This window comes from Lipotes vexillifer, unplaced genomic scaffold (genome assembly GCF_000442215.2).
Source record: "Lipotes vexillifer unplaced genomic scaffold, Lipotes_vexillifer_v1.1 scaffold731, whole genome shotgun sequence".
In the NCBI taxonomy this organism is placed as follows: Eukaryota; Metazoa; Chordata; class Mammalia; order Artiodactyla; family Lipotidae; genus Lipotes; species Lipotes vexillifer.
This window is the reverse complement of record NW_006797758.1, coordinates 507,101-513,041: the sequence shown is the minus strand read 5'-3', so window position 1 is coordinate 513,041 and position 5,941 is coordinate 507,101.

The following is a 5,941-nucleotide window of genomic DNA, read 5'->3' as shown; positions in this document are numbered from 1 at the left end:
GGGATCTTCCCGGACCGGGGCACGAACCCGTGTCTCCTGCATCGGCAGGCGGACTGTCAACCACTGCGCCACCAGGGAAGCCCGCTTGCTGTTTTTTTATTCCTCTGAATTAACTAATTTGAAAAAATATACTGCTAATATACTCTCAAATACCGAAGGAAAAATAATACAATAATCTCAAAAGAATTTAAAAAAAAAAAAAAACGCTATGTGGTGAGATTTCAAAATGTAAAAGTTATTTTGTTTTATAAAAGAGCCTTGTCCCCTTATTAAAAAAATATATATCTTTCAAAATTTCTATGTATAGCAACTAAAAAGTTGTTCTAGGAAGGGTCATTGATCCAGTTTCTAGAAAACTTTTCACAACTTATTCGATGAGAGAGAGGGAAATCAGCCCCATAAGGAATTCATCTTCAGTCCCATTCTTTCTGACTGGGCTTTCCTTCTGGCTAATGATGAGAGCTGAATGGCAATTCAACAGAATCACAAAGTGGGGGGAATGCTTTTTAAATATAGGCTAATGGCTTTGTAAATATGGGACCTAAGCAAAATTAAGTTAAACATTTAGCCATTCATCTTAAGCATCCTTAACAATTCAAAGCTTTACAGTTATACCCAGAACCAAGGAATTCAAATAACTTTTACAGAGAGCCTACTTGGGCCAGACTATGCTCAGGATTCCTGAGTTGAGAGGATATTTGGACTCTGCCTCCTGGGAAAAGTGGTGTGAGGAGAAGTCACCAACAGCCCCTTCAGAGGTGACGATGGCACCATGTGCCAGTGCCAGTTGGTCTGTTTCCACACAGCTTCTTTATTATTATTATTATTTAATTGAAGTGTAGTCGATTTACAATTTTGTGTTAATTACTGCTGTACAGCAGAGTGATTCAGTTATATATGTGTGTGTGTATATATATATATATATATATATATATATATCCTTTTTTATATTCTTTTCTATTATGGTTTATCACAGGATATTGAATATAGTTCCCTGTGCTGCACAGTAGGACCTTGTTATTTACCCAGCTTATATACAGTAGTTTGCATCTGCTAATCCCAAACTCCCACTCCATCCCGCCCCCAACCCCCTCCCCCTTGGCAACCACCAGTCTGTTCTATATGTCTGTGTTTCTGTTTCTGTTTCATAGATAGGTTCATTTGTGTCATATTTTAGATTCCATATACAAGTGATATCATATGGTATTTGTCTTTCTCTTTGTGATTTACTTCATTTATTATAGTAATCTCTAGTTACATCCGTGTTGCTGTAAATGATATTGTTTCGTTCTTTTTTACAGCTGGGTGGTCCAGACAGCTTCTTGCTTATGGAAACCCTGTGTTATATAAACTACTGCAAAGAAGTTTGTCTAACATACTTGTCAGTGTCCATTAAACACAATCTCTCCACCATATATTCCTTATATAATTGAGATAATTCCTTCCACTTACCATGTTTTGGTTTAAGTTATGATGGATAAAAGTTATCTTACTTTTATCATGTGACACTATTATTGTTAGGTTAACATCCAGGAACAAAAGCCTGAACCTTAAGAGATTTAAACTCTGTTAAGGTTGAAGTATTCATCAATTAATATGTTACATATTTCTCCTTGGTTTGAATTAATTACAGAATGCTATCAATCATATTGAGATGAGACATATTAATGTTGTTTTTAGGTATGGTTTTTGGACTCTTAGTTATTAAAATAGCAGCTTAATTTTTGTTTGCCAAAAGAAAAGTTTTCCTAAATGGAAAGAAACTTTTATTGAGGAATTATTTGTTATATTTAGCTATTAACCAATCAAATTATAAGGTGATAGAGATTCTTTTTTCATATGTATATACATATATATATTCTTTCTCGTATTCTTTTCCATTATGGTTTATTATGACATTGAATATAGTTCCCTGTTCTATACAGAACGACCTTGTTGTTTATCTCTTTTATATATGGTAGTGCGTATATGTTAATCCCAAACTCCTAATTTATCCCCCCTGCCTTTTCCCCTTTGGTAACCATAAGTTTGTTTTCTATGTATGCGAGTCTGTTTCTCTTTTGTACATTACATCATTTGTATCATATTTTAGATTCCACTTATAAGTGATATCATATGATATTTCTCTTTGCCTGACTTACTTCACTTAGTATGATAATTTCTAGGTCCATCCATGTTGCTGCATATGGCATTATTTCATTCTTTTTTATGGCTGAGTAATATTCCACTGTGTCTATATACCACATCTTCTTTATCCATTCATCTGTCAGTGGACACTTAGGTTGCTTCCATGTCTTGACTATTGTAAATAGTGCAGCTATGAACATTGGGGTGCATGTATCTTTTTGAATTAGAATTTTCTCCACATACATGCCCAGGAGTGGGATTGCTGGATCACATGTCAACTCTATTTTTAGTTTTTTAAGGAACCTCCATACTGTTTTCCACAGTGACTGCAGCAATTTATATTCCCACCAATACTGTGGGAGGGTTCCTTTTTCTCCACACCCTCTCCAGCATTTATTATTTGTAGACTTTTTGATGATGGCCATTCTGACCGTTGTGAGGTGATAAGGTGATATAGATTCTAAATTGTTCTTTATTTTTCTTTTTACCCACAAATACTAAATTATCATCAAGATGAAAATACTTGAATTACAGTTTTAGTTAAATAATTTCAAATTATTAAGTAGCAGATGCAGAAAGCCATAAGTTTTTCACTGAAAAATTGACAAAATCGTCATAACCCATTTGTTTCAGCCAACAAATATTTATGGAATGTCTACTATAGGTCAGTCACTGTAATGAAAATATCAAGATGAATCTGACAAAATGGTCACAGGGAGAGATGAAAGAAAATGGGTTTGTGGGTTAGAAGTTGTGGAAACATAAGTATTTTTTTCTACAGAAGCATGTGAGGATGGGGTTTCACCCTTCTGGTTTCCTTGGCTGGCTGATCTTTGAAACAATGTCCATAAAGACATGGGTTTGTAAATAATGTCTCAAACTCAGTTTGAGAATTGTTCTTGCAGAGTATTCAATTTTTTAGAGATGTAATAAGCTAAATAGATATTATGCCCCCCCATGCACCCATTAAAATACTTTTCTCTGCAAATCCTAGAAACATTTTTGTTTTCAATGGATTTTCACACCCCTCAAAAATAAAGACAATAAATATTTCCCTATTTTTTTTCAGATTGGGTCAGATAAGTTTTGTAGCCTTATTGTCTCTGTTCCAGGAAACTTAGAATTATTGTCCTGAAAATAGAAACAAAATTTTAATGAAACCATGAAAAGTTGTCTTATACGAATTATCTGATTTTGCCTTATTTAACTTTTGTTTGCTGGAGGATGTTTCACAGAGCAATGCAAAATTTTTCTCTTGAGCACTCTTAGGAATCAGACTTCAGGAGGTGGCATTCTTAATCTGTTGTGATAATGTCAAGGGTATATGCTGCCTTATAAATATGGATATTGTATGGCTGTCCCACACCCATTGTACTACATGTTGTGGCTTTGCCCTGGTAATTAACCCAGCATCCACTAACAACACAAACCATACAAATTAATTTGGCCACACATTTTACTGTAGATAATAAAGGTGCAAATAATGGCCTGCTTGTCATCTTGTCATCTAAACCGAAAGTACCAAGATCCTGGTGAGAGCAAAAAGTGTACAAATGAGGTTGAAAAAATTGTATATATAAAAGCTTAAAGTTCAGTTTTTCAAAACATGAAATTCTAAGTACTTATAGAAAATAGGTTAGCAGAGTATTGAGTTCTTTGAGATGAAGACTTAGGCTTAGCACCTATATTATTTCTTTCTACATATTCCTAGAATGTTATTTAAATATGAATAGAAACAATAGAAATAACATTTTTTCTGTATTTTTTTTTTAAATATAGTAAAAGCCAAGAAGTAAAAGTGTTTTGATTCCTAGGCTATTGATCCAGTTTTTTTTCTTGAATGAATTATTCTATTTATATCACATGTTACTGTAACATCTCTCACTATGGTATGTAATATATATTTACATTAAAATTTCAAATTAAGGATCATTGGTCTATTAGTGTGCTCTCTTAATGTAACTATATTAAGATTCTATCTGTGCTGATGGTTTTTAAAGGAAAGGATATCTTCTCATTTTTTACATATTAAGAGCAAAGGCAAAGTTTTGATGAACTAATCTTCAGTATTAGGTATATACTTTATTTCCATTTTATAGCCATTTGCAGCAACTGGAAACAGGATAAAGGGGAAAAATAGATGGGTGACCAAAATAGATAAAATCTTAAAGACCCAGGAAATACAAATGAGAAGGTTACAGGCCAACAAGGAAAATGTATGAGTAAGTACCGGAGAGAATAAAGGTGGAACTTAGAACCTGTGCTGGAAGGAGGGCAAAGTAATAGGCAGATGAGGTAGAAAAAATCTAAGAGGTTCAGTACATATTACATGGATTCCATTTAGGTAATAACCATCAGAGAGTTATGACTTTTATATGCTTCTCCTTGAAATGTTTACTACTGAGTATTGATAGCATTTAGGTTTTTCTAATGTTTAAATTGTGGGTGGTTCTATACTGATAAGCATAACAAGAGTGAACACATTCTCTGTGCTACAGGCCTAATGAAAGCTTTCTCTGGCATCCAGTTTTACAAACTGAATGCTACCGACACATTCCCTGAAAATGCTACTGTACACACACAAATGCATAAATAAATGATGAGACAGTGAAATATATTTGTTTGGGGAAACACCATAATAAGTCTTTGCCACTTGATATAAAAGATGAGATGCTGTGGGCATGAATGAAAGTGGCCATCAACTTACCAAAGGAAGGGAAACTCCTTCCAATGCAATGAAGAGAGGGAATGGTTGGTTTTCTGCAGAAGGTGGAAGATAGAGGGAGTGAGGAATAAGAGGGAGACAGGATGAGGGAAAGAATGAGTCTGGGACTTGGTGAGAAGCCACTATTTGCCATTTGAATCTGTCTGCCATGCTATTATTGAGTCATTGCTCTGTTTCCACACAGCTTTAAAAGGTGTGTTCACAAATGCTTGCAATAGAGGATTTTCTTACAGAAAGTGAGACACTTAAGCACAGGAAGAGCATGTGCAGTAGCTTAGCTCAGGAAACAGAAGATACCATTAGAAAGCAAATCACCCTACTGCCCACCCCCTCCAAGAATTCAGGAGAGGTTCAGGGAGGACTTAATTAACATCTACTATATGTAGAATTGGGGGCGGGGAGTGATTGTGGATTCTCATAGTGGTTATACCTAAATTTCTGAGGTGTTGGGAGCTATAAGATTAACATGGATTACTGTCCAGTTCTAGAATTATCAAGTTACTTGGAGTTTAGTTGGGCTTTGATTTTTCCCTATCTCATCCATTTATTTCTCATAAAATGTGGCTGAATGTGTGATCCACAGTGAATGTCTCAAAACCATGTTTTTTCAATACAAGTCAACAATGAGGGCAGTAGGTTGGATATCTCTGATCTTGGACAATTCTGTTTCAGTGGCGCAGGTGGAGAGGTTGAGAGTAACTGGCGTGAAGACCTCTTTAAGAGGATGGGTGTATTAGTTTCTTTGAAGATGGATAAGAGCATGGCCTTGAGTGTCAATTTGACGCTGGATTGCATCTCAGCTCCTGTATTTAAGCCCAGGCAGATTTCTTTAACATGCAGTTCCTGTAGAATATGGATGGTAATATTCTCCACTTCAAAATTTTAGTGTGAATATTAAAAGAAATAGTGCACACAATGTGCATATTGTCTTTGGTGCATGAACATATGTAGCTATTATTATCAATATTATTGTTAAATATTAAAAAAATAATCTCGAAACCATTGGGAATTTAGAGTCCAGTATATTCCCCAACTATGGAGGAGGTAAAATTTACATTAAGCCTTAAAGAATGTGTAGATTTTATGTAG